This window comes from Silene latifolia, chromosome Y, assembly GCF_048544455.1.
Source record: "Silene latifolia isolate original U9 population chromosome Y, ASM4854445v1, whole genome shotgun sequence".
Classification (NCBI taxonomy): Eukaryota; Viridiplantae; Streptophyta; class Magnoliopsida; order Caryophyllales; family Caryophyllaceae; genus Silene; species Silene latifolia.
In genome coordinates, this window is record NC_133538.1 from 153,159,445 (window position 1) to 153,176,142 (window position 16,698).

Consider the following 16,698-nt stretch of genomic DNA (forward strand, 5'->3'; position numbering starts at 1 on the left):
TCCAGAAAGCAGGGATTACATATCCAGAAGTTCAATTTTTATCCTTTTTCAGGGATCAAAACTCCATCAACATAGCAGCTTCACCTAAAAGTTTCAATCTTTTCCTCTTTGATTTTCTTCTAACCAGACAAGGGTGCCAGCTAATGATTCGGTCAATTATACAATTGTACAAAAAGTGTTATGGTAGTAATCTTTGGCGGAAAAATTAAGAAAACTTTTTATTTACAAAGGGGATTGATCTTATGAAAATTAACCCAATTTACAAAGAACCCATAATATATACACGAGTTTATGTTCTTAATTAAATACTACTCCCTCCATATCAGACCAATGGTAACATTGACCGTTTTGCCACTATTCATGGTCGTAGAGAATTTTCGATATTATTCTTAATCTATAAGACAAAATATAGTCATGTGAGATCTTGTTTGATTTATCGTCATGAATGCTATAAGAATATCAAATTTTTATAATTTTTAATAATGCGTAACAAAAGATATTTACGTTACAAAACGGGTCTCGACAAGTGTGAAAAAGTCAATGTTACCATTGGTGTGGTATGGAGGGAGTATGTTTATAGTATAATTAGTGATTACTTTTTTTGAGTGTTGATATTTGTTTAGGTAAAAATTCACCTATTAGATGCTAGGTTATAGGGTCAAAGTGATCGATTAGGTTATGATTAATTTAGAAAACTTATGCGTAAAAATTAAATGACAGATAACGAAAGAGAAGATGACATGGGAAAATTTTGGTGACGCGGAAAACCCGTTTTGGGAACAACCGCGGGGGGAGTCGGTATCCCACCAATAATTGTACTATGATCACTATAATTTCAGTAAGACAAGGAGTACGGGAGCATTTTTCTTAGTCGTTTATCAGTGGGAGGCTCGGATTTTTCTTATGCCCAGCTACTGTGTCATTCTTCCCCTTTTATAGCTGCCTCTACTAGGGTTTCATCCTCAGGCTCCTCCGAAATTTTCTCTCTGAGTGATAGTAACGGCTCCTTGAATCATGGGACTGTTTTAATGGGCTTTGACTTTCTCTCTCCTAGTTGTTGAGGTATATCCCCTTTGACTTGGTGTTTGTTTTACTTTCACGTGTGTTTCCCTTCTTCAAATCCAGTGGTCCAAGCTTTGCCATGTCATTTATCCCTCTACTTTTATCTTCACCAACCGATGCAAGCCGCGTGTCACACTCAGAAAAATGACAAATTTTCCCCTAACAATTGCCCCCAAATTCCTGTGCAAGTGTACTTGGGCGGAAATTTCAGTATCCTAGTGCCGCCAAAAATCCCCTGATGTGATTAGTCATGTCTTTTGCGCTTCCCTAAACTGTCAAGCCCTATTTACTCTCCTCAACCGTCCATTCACCTTCCCACTTCCCCATCTTCTTTTAAATTCAACAACTCCCTTATTATATTCACTTTCCAAAAAATAACTTCTCTCTTTGGTCTCCCTCTTTCAAGCCGCCTGTCTTCATCAGGTACTTCCTTGCTCCTTTTTAACTTCTTGCGATGGTTCGAAAAAGCACAAGATCTTCTAGTTCTTCTATGCCAATTCCAATTTCCGATCCTTCTGATCCGTTCCCTTCTGCTTCCATTCTCGCCCCGACTCACTCATGTGATTCTACTTTCGAGGCGTCTGACATCGCCCTGATCAGAGAGTGGTTTGTTTTTTCTGATGAAGTGGTGGTGCATGTTCCTCTTCCTGGCCAAAGGGCGGATTTTCGCAGGCCGGGGTGGACATGCTTCTACTTCTACCTTTTCTTCCTAGGTTTAAGACTTCCTTTCCCAAAATTGATCCAGGATTTCCTTCGCTTGAACAAACTCGCTGTGTGTCAGGTTGCTCCGTACGCTTGGCGTACCTTGCTTCCTCTTTGTACTATGAACAGTTTGTATGATCGTGGGATTGACCTCGGTGATCTGGGTCACCTTTTCACGGTGAGGTCCCTTGGTCATGGTCAAGTGACCTTACGTGTCCGGGAAAATGAGGAGCACTGCATAATCTTCCCTCCTAAGCCTAATGACACCGATTGGTTCCGTCGTTTCATCTTTGTAGAAATTAGCTCCCTTCCTCCTCCAGTCGATTATTTGTTTTCTGAGTGGCGATCTACTTCAGGTATCTAGGATTCCTTTTTTGTTTTCTCCTACTCTTTGCTTTCTTACTCGCCTTACTTGCTTCTTTGTGCGGGGTTGAATTGTTTGGTGCCTTCATCCGACGAGACCGCTTCGTTGACCAAGCTGTTTGGCTTATCCCCCGATCAGAGGTCGTTCAACCGCTTGCTGGGCTTTACTCCTGGTGGGACTCTCTCTGCTGACGTAGAGGAAGAGGAAGAGGCGGCAATGACTGGTAAGCTCTCCATACTCCCTCTAGTTTTCTTCTCCTGGGATCCTCGAGTCTGTCTAGGTCTCAACTCCTGTCTTTTGTAGGATCTTCAGAAACTGTTAGACCCAAGGTTACCCTAGAAATGATCCTGGCCCAAAGACGGAAGAGGGCTACTGGGGTCGCACCCAAGCATGCTGCCTCCAAGAGAAGGACTGAAACTACCGCTGAGGTTGCTCACCCCAAGAGGCATGCTGCCTCCTCTGAGCCTACTCCGATTGAAGCTACTCCTCTGGCATCCCTGCCCCCTGACTGCAATAGACCTCCAACTCCTGATGTCTCCAACACACCTCCTGCCGAGATGACCCTGAAGCTTCCTGAGGGTTTTGGTCTTTCTCGGTCCCTGGGGCATTGGCCTTACTTGGAGCGGCTGATGCTCCCTGGTCCCCGTTCATCTTTGGAGAAGAGATCCTCAAAGGAGCTGGCAGATCTAGATGCTGAACATGCTTTTAAGGTGAGATTCTTCCTTCCTTCTCTTTTTTTTTTTTTTTTTTGATTGCCACTCTGCTGATTTTTCCTAGTCACTGCAAATATCGCTCCTCCTCCGCGAGAGGCTCGCCCAACTTGAGGACGAAGTGCGCCGTCGTCAATCGGAGAAGAAGGATCTGCTCTGTCAGCTTGACGCCGAGATGAAGGAGAAGGCGAAGCTCAGAGAGGAGGCAAGCTCCATTCGTAATAGTCTGAAGGAATCTGAGATGCAGATGGCCCAGGTTCTGGAGGCTAACAACTCTCTGACGGCCGAAAATAGGGTCCTGAAGGAAAAGAAGGCTAATCTGTCCAAGGCCCTGACTGATGTTGCGGCTTGCTCCTCCTGGGAAATGAAGATTGCTTGTATCAAGGAGTTTCAGGAGGGGAAGCATCTGTCTTGGGATTTGGAGGAGGAAGAAAGGCTGTTTGCTGACTCTTTTCCCGAGAAGGTTGATTTGGGAATTCTGTCGGATTTTGAGATTGACGCTTTGGAGGAGGATGACGGTTTTTCTGCTGCTGAGGAGGAAGAAGTTCAGGGAGGAACTCATCCAGCAGGCAACCTGGCTCCTGAGGACAACTCTACTGTTCAGCCTGCTCCTGCAAATGTTTCGGCTTTTGCTGCAGGGGTGGAGCATGTCCTGCTGGACTGATTAGGTTCCTGAGCCAGCTCTCTTTCTGTTTTTAGTATTTTCTCTGGGCCCTGTGTGGCATAAAACTTTGTTAATCTTTGGATAATTTTCGGTGTGTTTTGGCCTTGCTCATGGGAGCAAGGTGTACTTTGATACTCTGCCGTCTCAGGCGCCTAGTTAATATTCTGCCGTTTCGGGCGTACCTTTATTTTATCGTGCGTGCACCTTTTTCGTTGTTTTGTTGCTGGCCTTCGTTGATTAGAGGTTCTGGGATCTGACTGCCCCTCTGTTCAGAGGAACCTCGCTTGCATGATAACTTAAGTGTTGCAGGAGCCTAGTTCGTCCGATTTGTGGATACTTAGTCATGAGTTCATGCTTCTCTGTATGGGGCCACAAGACTCCATCAGATTAGTTTTTGCAGGCTCCCTTTTTTCTTGGAACACATGATTTCCAAAAATGTTTTATTGGTAAACTTGGGTTTTTAAGATTTATAACTTTTAAAACATGCTAAAGAGTTGAAAACATACCAAAGAGTTTACTCATGGTTTTAAAAGTTTAAATGCCTTAGTTAAAGTCAAGAGGTCTGATAGGGAGCTTATCAAAAAAGAAGAATTTATTTTTTAGACAGAAATTAGAGTTCTTAGAAAGACGAGAACGTTTAGCAAAACCTGGAACCTGATGGGGTTGTGTCTGACAGCCTATACGCCTGATTGCTGACTGTTATTTATCTTTTTTAGATATAATATTTCTTTAGGTGGATGATATTCCACGATCTGGGGACTACTTGCCCTTTCATTGTCATGAGCCTGTAGGCTCCATTACCGACGATACTTTCCACTTGGTAGGGTCCTTCCCAGTTGTAAGCAAATTTTCCCGCTTGTCGATTCTTAGTGTTTTGAAAGACCTTCCTCAGGACCAAGTCTCCTACCTGCAGGGTCCTGATCTTTATGTTTTTGTTGTAGCTTCTGGCTACCGTTTGCCTGTATGAGGCTATCCTGATCTGGGCGCTCGTTCTGAGTTCGTCCACGGTGTCTAGGCTGCTCGCCATTTCCACCTGATTTCGCTCTTCTGTTAGGCATCCGTATCTGTGGGTAGGGACCCTGACTTCTGAAGGAATGACTGCTTCAGCTCCGAATACCAGGCTGAAAGGAGTTTGTCCCGTTGCCAATTTAGGGGTGGTTCTATCAGCCCATAGAACCAGAGGTAGCTCTTCCGCCCATTTGCCCCCAATCTCTTCCAGCTTCTTCCTTAGGTTCTCCACTATAATCTTATTGCTGGATTCTGCCTGACCATTGGACTGAGGATTCCTGGGAGTGGATTTCTGCAATGAGATGTTCCAGCTAGCGCAAAATGCTTCTGTCTTATTGCCAATAAACTGAGATCCATTATCGCATATTATTTCAGATGGAATACCGAACCTACAGATGATATTGCGTTTAATGAAAGATATCACCTGGGCCTCAGTAACCTGAGAGAACGATTATGCTTCTATCCATTTGGAGAAATAGTCCGTCATGGCGAGCATGTAGACCTTGTTCCCTGGTGCCTTGGGCAGTGGTCCTACTATGTCCATTCCCCATTTCATAAAGGGCCATGGTGAAATGACTGGGTGCAGAGGCTCTGCAGGCTGGTGGCTGACTGGGGCATGTCTTTGACAGGCATCACATTTCTTTCCATATTCCATAGCGTCTTTGCGCATTGTGGGCCAGAAGTACCCCTGCCTGAGGGCCTTGTTGGATAGGCTCCTGCCCCCTGCATGGTTTCCACATTCACCACTGTGGATAGCATGCAAAACAGCCTGGGCTTCTTCCTTACTCAGGCACCTTAGGTAGGGTCCTGCGAGGGATTTCCTGAACAAGACACCATCAATCAGCACAAATCTGGAAGCTCGCATTTTAAAGCTTCTTACCTCTTTTTTATCTGCTGGAAGTATGTCATCTTGCAACCAATCTTGGTAAGGCTTCCTCCAATCCATGGCTTCCTCCTGGTTGGTGGTGTTGGTTAACACCCCTTCTCCCTGTGACTGCAGTGAGCAAGCTGTGCTTTCGTTGTTTTGTCCTGCTGTTGATATTGCAGGTTCCAGTACATGGACGATGGGTATGGTATAAATTATACCTGATTTGAACGTCGCCCCCAGGGTAGCTAAGGCATCAGCCTCCACATTCTGGTCCCTGGGGATTTGCGTAATGTTGAAGGTCTTGAACCTGAGTTTCAATTCTTGCGCTATTTCTAGGTAGGCCATCATGGTGGGATCCCTGGCTACATAAGAGTTATTTACATGGTTAACGATAAGCTGGGAGTCACTGTACACCTGGAGGTGCCTGATTTTTAAGTCTAGAGCCAGCTGCAGACCCAATATCAGGGCTTCGTACTCCGCTTCGTTGTTGGTGGCTTTGAATTCACACCGAACTGCCTGGACCAGCAGGTCCCCCTGGGGTGACTTAAGGACCAGACCAACTCCTGCTCCCTTTATGTTGGAAGCTCCGTCTACGTTCAGCTCCCACATCTTCTCCCCTTTGTCTTCCTCCAGAGTGAGGATGTCCTTTTCGGCCTGCGCCTGGAGAGAGGGGGAAAAGTCGGAGACAAAATCTGCTAGAGCCTGGGACTTGATTGCTGCCCGTGGTTCGAATTTCAGATCGTAGCCACTCAGGTGTATGGACCATTTGGCCATTCTTCCTGATAACTCTGGTTTCCTCATTATAGTCTTAAGAGGATAGTTAGTTACCACAGAGATAGTATGGGATTTAAAATAAGGTCGCAACTTATAGGAAGCTGTGACTAGCGCGAGTACAAGTTTTTCTAGTGAGGTGTACCTGGTCTTTGCAGGTAGCAAAGACTTACTGACGTAGTATACTGGATGCTGTACTCCCTCTTGCTCTCGGACTAGCACGGCACTGACAGCTACCTCAGTCACGGAGAGATACAAGGACAAGGTCTCTCCAGGTTCTAGCGTTGATAGGAGTGGTGGGGTGCTCAGATATCGTTTCAGCTCGCTGAGTGCTGCTTCATGCTCCTCCGTCCACTCGAACTTTTGGCTTTTCCTTAGGATGTCGTAAAATAACCTGCAACTATCTGAGGACCTTGCTATGAACCTATTCAGACCAGCTACTCGTCCTGTCAGGCGCTGCACGTCTTTTGGCTTTTGAGGGGACTCTAACTGGAGTATGGCCTTGATTTGATCAGTGCTAGCTTCTATCCCCCTCTAGGTGACCATATATCCCAGGAACTTTCCACTGGAGACTCCAAAAGTGCACTTTGATGGGTTCAACTTCATTTTATATTTCCTCAGGGTGCTGAAAGTGTCTGCCAGGTGCTCGACGTGTTGGCAGCCTGTTTTGATTTTACCACCATGTCGTCGATGTACACCTCCATGGTGCGGCCTATTTGCTCCTTGAACATAGTGTTTACCAACCGCTGGTAGGTGGAACCTGCATTCTTTAGACCGAAAGGCATCACGTTATAACAATAGATACCTCGCTCCGACCTGAACGCCGTTTTCTCCTGGTCATCAGGATGCATTTTGATCTGGTTGTAGCCACTCCAAGCATCCAAGAACGTGAGCATTTCGTGACCTGCCGTGGCATCTACCATGGCGTCTATGTGCGGGAGTGGGAATAGATCTTTAGGGCAAGCCTTATTGAGGTCCGTAAAATCAACACAAACCCTCCACTTGCCATTATTTTTTGGGACCACCACCACATTAGATAACCACTCCGGGTACTTGACTTCCCTGATTTTTCCAGCAGCGAGCAGGTTGTCTACCTCCTGGTTTATGACCTGGTTCCTTTCCGGGGCTACCTTCCTCCTCTTCTGCTGGACCGGTTTATAGCTTGGGTCCACGCTCAGCTTGTGTGTTATTACACTAGGATCTATCCCTACCATATCATTGTGGACCAAGCAAAGCAATCCATATTAGTTTTCAATAATTGAACAAGTTCCTGGCGGATCTTACCTGTGCATTCTGACCCAATAAATATGGTTCGTTCTAGTTGCAGCTCGTCCAGGCTGACTTCGTCCAGCTCTGCCTGAGGTGGCTCGACATATTCCTCCTGGATCCACTGGCTCTGTAATTGCTATGCTGGTGGCCTGGTTGTTGGTTTCAGGGCTATCTTGTAGCAATTCTTGGCATCCTCCTGATCCCCCCGTATCTCTTGCACTCCCCACGGCGTTGGGAATTTGAGGCATTGGTGGTAGGTTGAAGGTATCGCCTTCATTTCATGGATCCAGGGCCTGCCAAGAATCACATTATAAGTAGAGGGCCCATCGATAACCAAATACCTTACCTGTTTATTGACTCCTTTGGCATAGGTTGGGATGACGATTTCCCCTAGAGAATGCTTTGTTTCACCACTGAAGCCGACCAGAGGCACCTCTTTCTTTGCTAAGTCCTTTTCGCTGAACCCCATGCCTTTGAGTGTTTCCAGCATAATCAGCTTGACGGAGCTTCCTGTGTCTACCAGGATCTTCCTTACCTCGCAGTTTCCTATGGGGAGGGTGATGATCAGAGCGTCGTGGTGTTGTTCTGGAGTATTTTGTGCATCTGTTTCATCGAAGGTGACTACCGGGAGGTCCTGACGGCTGATCCTGCAGGAGAATTCTGGCTTGTCCCCTTTGGTTTGCGTGGCGTGCCTTTTGGCTGCTGAGTAAGTCAGGCCGCATAATTCCGAGCCTCCTGTAATGACATTCACAATTCTAGTGCAAACAGGTGGAGGTGTAGGCAGAACCTGATTAGTGGAATTAGCTTTGGTGGAGCCTCCTGGCAATAGGTGGTCCAAGTTTCCTCATGGTACTCGCACCTCTTGCTGGAATCTCTTTTATCATTAGGACGCTCTTCAGTCCGCTTCCTAGGCCACCTGACTCCCCGTATCTCCTTTAGGGCCTTGAGTACTCCTGCAAGGTTAGTTGAGAATTTATACTCACTTACTTTCGGAGGTGGCTCAGAGTTATTCTTTCCTCCTGGGCCCTCGGAAACTTTGTTTACAGGCTTGCTGTAGGGTTTGGCTCTTTCGCTCTGCTTCTCTACAGGTGCCTTTTGGGATATACTATCTGTGCCATAAGCAGCACTCCTGGGCCCTGAGTCTTCCTCGAGCCGCATGACTGCGATTGCCTTTGTTTGTACCTCCTCGAAGGTAGTGCACGGGTACTTGGTCAAGTCTTTGTATAAGTCTGAGTCCTGGCGGAGCCCTTGGCGGAAAGCTTCTATGGCCGTGGCTATGTCGCACCGGGGGATTGCCACCTTCTCTCTGTTGAATCTGTTCAGGAAATCTCTCGTGGCCTCTTCAGGTCCCTGCACTATTCGATACAGGTCACTGGTTTGTTTTTCTGGTCTACGCCTGCTGGCAAACTGCTGGTGGAAGGCATTGACTAAGTCGGCGAAGCAGGTTATGCTCTTGTTGGGCAGGCTGACGAACCATTGCAGGGCTGCTCCGGACAGGGTGGATCCAAACCCTTTGCACATGCAGGCTTCTTTCAAGGATCCTGTCGCGGTTATCACCATCATATTTTGCTTGTAGTGGTTGACATGATCAAGAGGATCTGTGGTCCCATCGTAGAACGTCATGGCTGGGGGCACACACCCTTTGGGAACGCCAACAAGGGCTATGTCATCCACGAAAGGGGAATCTGCGTAGCTATCCCGTGTTGCCTTCTCTAGGGGTCGTGCTACACCCGGGATCCTGTACATTAGGTCCCTCAACTCCGGATACTGCTGTTCCAGCAAGCTGCCTGTTCCTGCAAGAGGATTAGATACAGGCGGAAAGGAGCCAACAGGTGTACCTTCTAGCCAGGATCCTCCCGGGAATTGACTGTCTGGTTGACTTGCCAAAGGTGTTGCGTGGATGATGGTTCCTGGTTGCCATTCCGGCGCCTGCTGAGGAGTGGTTCCACCGATCCAGGTTCCTCCAGAGAAATGTCCACTCACCGGGTTCGTCATACCAACGCTGGGTCCTGGATTCCATCCTGCCACCTGCTGGACGGACGTTCCTGCAAGAGATTGCAAGTTAGTTCCTGGTTGACTATTAGATAAAGTACTACCTGGGGTCGAGTGCAAGCTGAATGGTCGATCAAAAGACAGGAATCCTAATCCGCTGGGCTCAATGGCTCCTCCTGGTGGTATTCCTCCAAGATCCAGCCTGGTGATCAGCTCTGATGGAATCTGCCGGGAGCCTGCGCTGGTGATTGAAACTGGGGCCTCGGAAGGTAGAGGCAACACAGCTGACGAGGTCCTAGACCTGGTTACCGTTGCGATCTGGTTCCTGAGGTCTTGGTTGTCCTTCCTCAGGCTTTCGATGGCCCGGTGCAGGGTATCCATTTCTTCTAACACCACTCGCATCGGGTCTGGTGATGAGGCTCATGACTTCTTGGGAATTCCTCCTGATGTAGTCTCCTGAATCTGGATCCTGCTGGGGCTGCTTTCCCTACTGGATCTCGTCACGCTGGGTGCTGCTGATGTCTTAGGCGCTTGCGGTGGTTTGAAAGGTGGCGGCATGGCTTTCGGAGATGCGCTGACAGGAGCCATCTGGCTGGCGGCTGGTGATGCGGTGACCGGTCCTGTGGTTGCTGGGAGAGGTCTTTCTGCAGAAGCCTGAGGTGATACCCCCTGGGTGCTGGACGAGACTGAACTGGTTCCAGACATGGCGACGAACGGGTTGCTGAATTTTAACTTTATGGAAAGTTGATCACTGAGGCCCCACGGTGGGCGCCAAATTGTTTAGGTAAAAATTCACCTATTAGATGCTAGGTTGTAGGGTCAAAGTGATCGATTAGGTTATGATTAATTTAGAAAACTTATGCGTAAAAATTAAATGACAGATAACGAAAGAGAAGATGACACAGGAAAATTTTGGTGACGCGGAAAACCCGTTTTGGGAACAACCGCGGGGGGAGTCGGTATCCCACCAATAATTGCACTATGATCACGATAATTTCAGTAAGACAAAGAGTACAGGAGCGTTTTTCTTAGTCGTTTATCAGTGGGAGGCTCGGATTTTTCTTATGCCCAGCTACCGTGTCATTTTTCTCCTTTTATAGCTGCCTCTACTAGGGTTTCATCCTCAGGCTCCTCCGAAATTTTCTCTCTGAGTGATAGTAACGGCTCCTTGAATTATGGGACTGTTTTAATGGGCTTTGACTTTCTCTCTCCTAGTTGTTGATGTATATCCCCTTTGACTTGGTGTTTGTTTTACTTTCACGTGTGTTTCCCTTCTTCAAATCCAGTGGTCCAAGCTTTGCCATGTCATTTATCCCTCTACTTTTATCTTCACCAACCGATGCAAGCCGCGTGTCACACTCAGAAAAATGACAAATTTTCCCGTAACAATATTCAGATCTCGTCTTCAAATTTGAACACCTATCTAACCTAATATGTGCATAATCTTGACTGAAATTAAGAAATAATCATTACATACCAAATAAATAGATAAATAGCAGATCAAAAACATAAAACAATCGTCAACCGAGTCTAAATTCATCACATACTATCACATAACTAATTAACTTAATAGCTAAGCAAACGTTTTAAACAAAAATCAACTAGATAATAGTGAATTTAAACACCTATCTAGCCTAATATGTGCACAGTTGAGACTTAAATTTAGGATATAATCATCAAATTACCTAACTAATAAATAAACAAACGATAAGAAAACATAAAACGACAGTCAATTATAGCTCAATAGTGCACATACTATTAGGGGTGTTCAGAATAAACCAAACCGCAAAACTGAAAAACCGTCCATTTTTAAGGTTCGATTAACCGAACCGGTTTGAAAAAGCGGTTCGTTGAATCGAACCGTTAACTTTATTATGGAAAAGGTTCGGTTAAGGTTCGCCATTTTAGATAACCGGTTAACCGCGAACCGAACCGTTTCACAAATGCTAAAGTTTAGCTTATTAACTTTATTGTTGGGTATAATATATAATGAAAATTTAATTAAACTATTAGAAAAATCTAACGAAAACTGGAAAAAACGTAATATAGAATGTTTATCGGTTAACCGGTAACCAAACCGCTAATAACCGTTTAAAGTGGTTAACCGAACCGTTTAGAACCGTTTCTAACGGTGCAGTTTAGGTTCGGAGTTTTGCCGAACCGAACCGTGTACAAACCGAATTAAATTAGAGGTTCGTGGAACCGAACCGTGAATGAACACCCCTACATACTATGACATACGAAGTATCTACCTAATCCTTTTCCTTCCATCTTAAAAGGCATGAAAGTCGACTAACTGTAGCTTAGGAATAGTATCTCCAATGAACAGTGCTTAGCAATAGTGATTCATCCTAGCCGTCCATCCTTTGCTGCCTCTAATCTCAGCCGCCCACAACACACATACTTCACATTTCTCCCTTTCTCTTTATCTCCTGCTCACACTTTCCCTTTCCCTCTACACTTTCATCATTCCCTCTTCTCAATCGCCAAAGTCATTCATGTCCCAAATTATTTCGATCCTTCACTCTAGATCCGTATAAAAACTTCACTCACCTTGGTAACCATTCCCGCAGTTTCCGTATAAAAACTTCATTCATGTCCCAAATTATGCCTAAGCACAACTTGACAAGTGATGAAGTATATATATTCCATGGTATATAGTTTTTTGTTTACTCTTTTACGAGATTTAATCATGAATTCATTTTTCTCGAAAACTAAACAAGTTATGCCCCAACTAAAAATTTAGTCTAATAAAATCTTCATCCTTTATTAATAGTTTCAGATTTTGGTTATGCTGCGGTATAGTTTATAATTTTTTTTTGGGTTGTTTTGAATCACAGAATGAAATTAACTACTTGGGCAACTAAGACATCATAATTTCGTAAACCACATTGGGTATTGCTTAGAAGAAGAAGATCGCCTCTTAATATATGAGTTCATGCCACGCAGTAGCTTGGAAAATCATCTATTCAAGAGTGAGTTTATTAGGCTTTCATCATTTCCATACTCTTCAAATTGAAGATCTTCCATTTGAAGTATCTAACTTGGAACAAAAATGGTGTACCAAACAGGATCCTCTCATTCCGAGCCTCTATCGTGGAATCTTCGGATGAAGATTGCTCTTGGTGCTGCAAAGGGGCTTGCTTTCCTTCATAGCCCTGCAATTAAAGTCATTTACCGCGATTTTAAGCCCTCAAATATACTCCTTGATTCAGTAAGTCAAGCTCCAGTCTTTTAAGTTTACATGTTTTCAACAGCTCTTCAATTTCATATCCTGGATTTCGATTGATAGTTTGCGTGTCATATAGGATACTGTGATGCTTTCTGATTTCGGGCTGGCGAAAGATGGGCCATTTGATGACAATAGTTATGTCTCTACTAGAGTCATGGGTACACATGGATTGATGGATATGCAGCTCCTGAATATCTTTCCACTGGTGAGATTATGCTTTAACTGAGTTCTATTAAGCATTGTTGAACTAAAGTTTGATTTAATTATGGTTCTGGAACTTGCCTGTACTTGACTCGGAACTTTTTCAAATCATGTAGGTAATCTCACCACCAAGAATGATGTTTACGGGTATGGAGTCGTTCTCCTCGAAATAATGACGGGAAGGCGCGTGCTCGACCCAAACCGGACCAGGAAGGATTTGTAACATTGGCTGTGATTACTATCTTACAAAATTGTTAGATGCACTCATTCTTTATGTCTTTATTAACTATGATGATGATTAGCTTTGCTACAGTTCAATTTACTTATACTATAAAGTTTACCGGTGTGGAAATGAAACTTGATCGGATACTTTCTCCTCTTCTAAAACCATATTCAGTAATATATTTTCATGTCACCATATAAAACCTTATCAATTATCGTCATTCGGTTGTACTATTCGCTAAATTAATAAGAATGGTCATTTATCATTTTCAAATGAACAAATTTGCTACTTTAAGTTCATATTAAAAGTTCATGTTAACTTAGAAGCTCTTAACCTCCTGAGTACATATTTGCTACTTTAAGTTCATATTAAATTCAATGTCGTTTAGGTATTTATCTCTTCCGTTTTTATCTATTCAAACTCTATTTTACACTATCAATTCCTCCCTTTTACTCAATGATTAGAGTGTATAGTAGTCGATGGTGCAGTCAATAGATGCAACGGACATGTAAATTTCATATTTTTCTTGATCCTTAAACTAAACCAATAAAATAAGGTATGTGATTTGTTCATCTGATTGTTTTATTTCACAATGGTGACCAAGAAAATGATGTTTTTAAGGGTGACGTGGGTTATTTATGTAAAGATTTCAACTTTGTTAATTTGATTATTGATAGTGGTATTAATCTTTCCACTTTCGTGTTACATAACCCTAAATCGCCGCTTCCGTGGGAGAGCTGACTATGCTGAAGTTCACTTAGCATTAAAGGAGAGTGGAGAGTGGAGAGCGTCTCGCTGATGCAGATATCTAAAACCCATACGGCAATGTCGTTGCTGTCAGGCATTTGAGTGGTCATCATCTAAGATTTGACTCATACTTCATCCTGTTATGTAATAGACGATCTGATGTATATGATGAGCTTAAGGTGATTATTATGGTTTATGAGTTGCAAGTCACCATCCATGACCAACGTTTGCCGTAAACTTGCCATTTAATTCTCAAGGTTTTTGGTTCATAATATGTGTTCCATCCCTGTGGAAAGTTATTGTTATGATTTATCAGTTACAAGTTGCAGCATGATTTAGAACTTAAAAAGTGGTTATAATTTTGGAGGAAAATTTAACTTGAAAGATGTTTCGGGTCGACAGCAAAGCAGGAGCCATAGCCGGCGATTTGATCAACATTTGCCTCTGTGGAACACAAATTTAGAAGGGAACAGATCAAATCTGGTGCAGACATCATGGGCAATATTGTCTCTTATCAAAGCTGGACAGGTTAGTTGATCCTGCACAAAAACACAGAACAGCAGACAGGCGGCATGCTTGTTATCTGCTTAAGAGATGTGCTTATGCAATTCACTTTTAAGTAATTAATCTTTTAGTAAATCCTCAAAGGCTCAAGCTATTATTATTTCTGATACAAAAGGGAACTGTTGATCCGATCCCCATTGAACGGGGGCGAGACTATTGATCAATTCACAACTGGAAGATGGTGACTTTCCACAACAGGTGATCGCTTCTACTTCTACATAAACTCATCTTCTTCCAGTTTCTTTACTTCAAAACCGTCCTTTTAATACGAGAACCTAACAATGACATACTCTTGTTGTTCCAATGCTATGACAGACCAAGGGACCACACTCACTTATGCATCTTTACTCTAATGTCGAAAATACATTATAGACCATTTATAAACAACCCATTTATTAGGAAATCACCTCGTCGACCAACTGGTAACTGCTGCTACGACATATGAGAAATGTAAATAGTGTGACGAGTTATTATACTTGATCTTTTGAACTCCTATAAAAGCTTAAGAATTGGGAATCAACATGGTGAAATTTTAGACCGTAACATAATGCTAAAACGTGCTTGCTTTACTGGATACAGGAAATAAGTGGTGCATTCACGAAGAACTGCACCCTAAGTTACGGTAACTATCGCAACATTTTCCTGATATGGCCTCTGGGTGAGTTTCGTCGCCTCAAGGCAGGACCATCAGGCACACACTGACTTAATCTTGTCGTTAGTACCTCTCTGATGGTCTGCTACTCTTCAAGCTTCATATGTATGCCATTGTTATTGTATGACTAATATCATGTCCAAAATGTTCTTAGCAAGAAGTTATGTTGAAATGTCTGGGACACTTGCTATTTTGCTAACATGTGAGTATAGAATAAAGTTGGTATGGTCAGTTATATACTTCAGTATTCATATATCATAATACCTGACATTATCTACACTCTTTTGATTAGTGTCCACGCTCTCGTGTTTCAGTTAGAGAAGAAGTTGAAGACATGGATGAAAGGTGATGGAGAAATGAAGGACCTAGAGACTAAGGATCCAAAGATGAACAACGGGCGGACGCAGATGAAGAGGAGTTTTTAATTGTATTTTAGTTCAGTAACGCCTTAACATGAAATGCTTACTTCAAGTTGTAATTTATTTTCGAACCACCTTTTCTGACTATTGTAGGGACTCTCGCTTCAGGTTTACACATTTGTGATATCTTTTTATATTATTTACCAATGTGTAAACTATTAAGTTTGTGCGTAGATTTTAAAAAGAAAAATGGAAAGTAATTTACATGGAAAAAGTTCGTTCCATTAATTGTTAATTTACAAGTCCACTGGAGTTTGTCAATTTAGTTTGTGAAAGTTTCAACAGTTATCCGTCAACTAATTTTCGAAAGCCTACAAAGTTGCCAATAATGTTGGGTAAGATGGAAAGATGTGTGGGGTTTATTTTGCATTTTTTAACTAATTTATAACTAAGACAAATACTTTATTGAAGTTCAAGTTAAATCAAATATTCATAATGCTAATGTTAAATGTGGCGTTGTTTGTTGTAATGCACATCTGAAAGTTCTGTCTATGAAACTTAAACCTCCAATCTAACTGGGGTATGAATTAACCAATGTCTAGCTTTCGCGAAATAAAGAATAGTTGTACTTTAATTCAATTAACACATCACAAATGTTATTTGTAGTACTAACTTATAGGTTAATAGACAAATTTGGAGGGTAATGTTTGAGAACAAAATACATAAAAATAATCCCCATAAGCAAATACATAGACGTGATATGTCATATACTATATTCAGCAGAAATAAATAAGTGTTATATATCATTTTCACAAATTAAACACTAACATTAATACAATCGGAGATAAACGATAACATAACCCAACAGAATGCCGCGCCCGTTAGGGTGCGGATAACCAACTAGTTCCTCTAAACTGTAAGAAGTTAGCCTTACTGTAGCTTAGGAATAGTGCTTTCCCTTATGAAATACGGAGTAGTAGTAGCTCTTAAGAATAGTGTCTGTGCAACCAAACTCTCTCTAAAATCTCTCTCTAAAAATTCCTCTAAAAAAACCCCTTAGGGGTATAACCGAAAGCTGGGTTAGGAAGGCCCCTACTTTTTCTGGAAAACCGGTCTTCGGGAATCCCCAAACTCTCCGTCTTGATCCACCACTAGCCGCCTACACCTCTACATCCCTCTTCTTTGAAACTGCCTCTCCGGAGATGTGGCCATTCTTTGGCCTGTCTCCGGAGGTCCGGCCTTCATCTCTTGCTTTACAACCTTCCCTTTGATACCCGATTGCTTTTCTTCAGATGGGTTTCTGTTTCTCC

The 16,698-nt window shown here is 43.3% G+C and overlaps 1 long non-coding RNA gene across 1 annotated transcript; it reads left to right on the plus strand.

Moving 5' to 3' along the window:
• Positions 1 to 14,296: 14,296 nt before the first annotated feature.
• Positions 14,297 to 15,261, plus strand: LOC141627157 (uncharacterized). Its single transcript, XR_012536715.1, has 3 exons — positions 14,297 to 14,341; positions 14,493 to 14,575; positions 14,957 to 15,261. It is a non-coding gene; the product is annotated as an uncharacterized LOC141627157 (long non-coding RNA).
• The last annotated feature ends 1,437 nt before the right edge of the window (positions 15,262 to 16,698 follow it).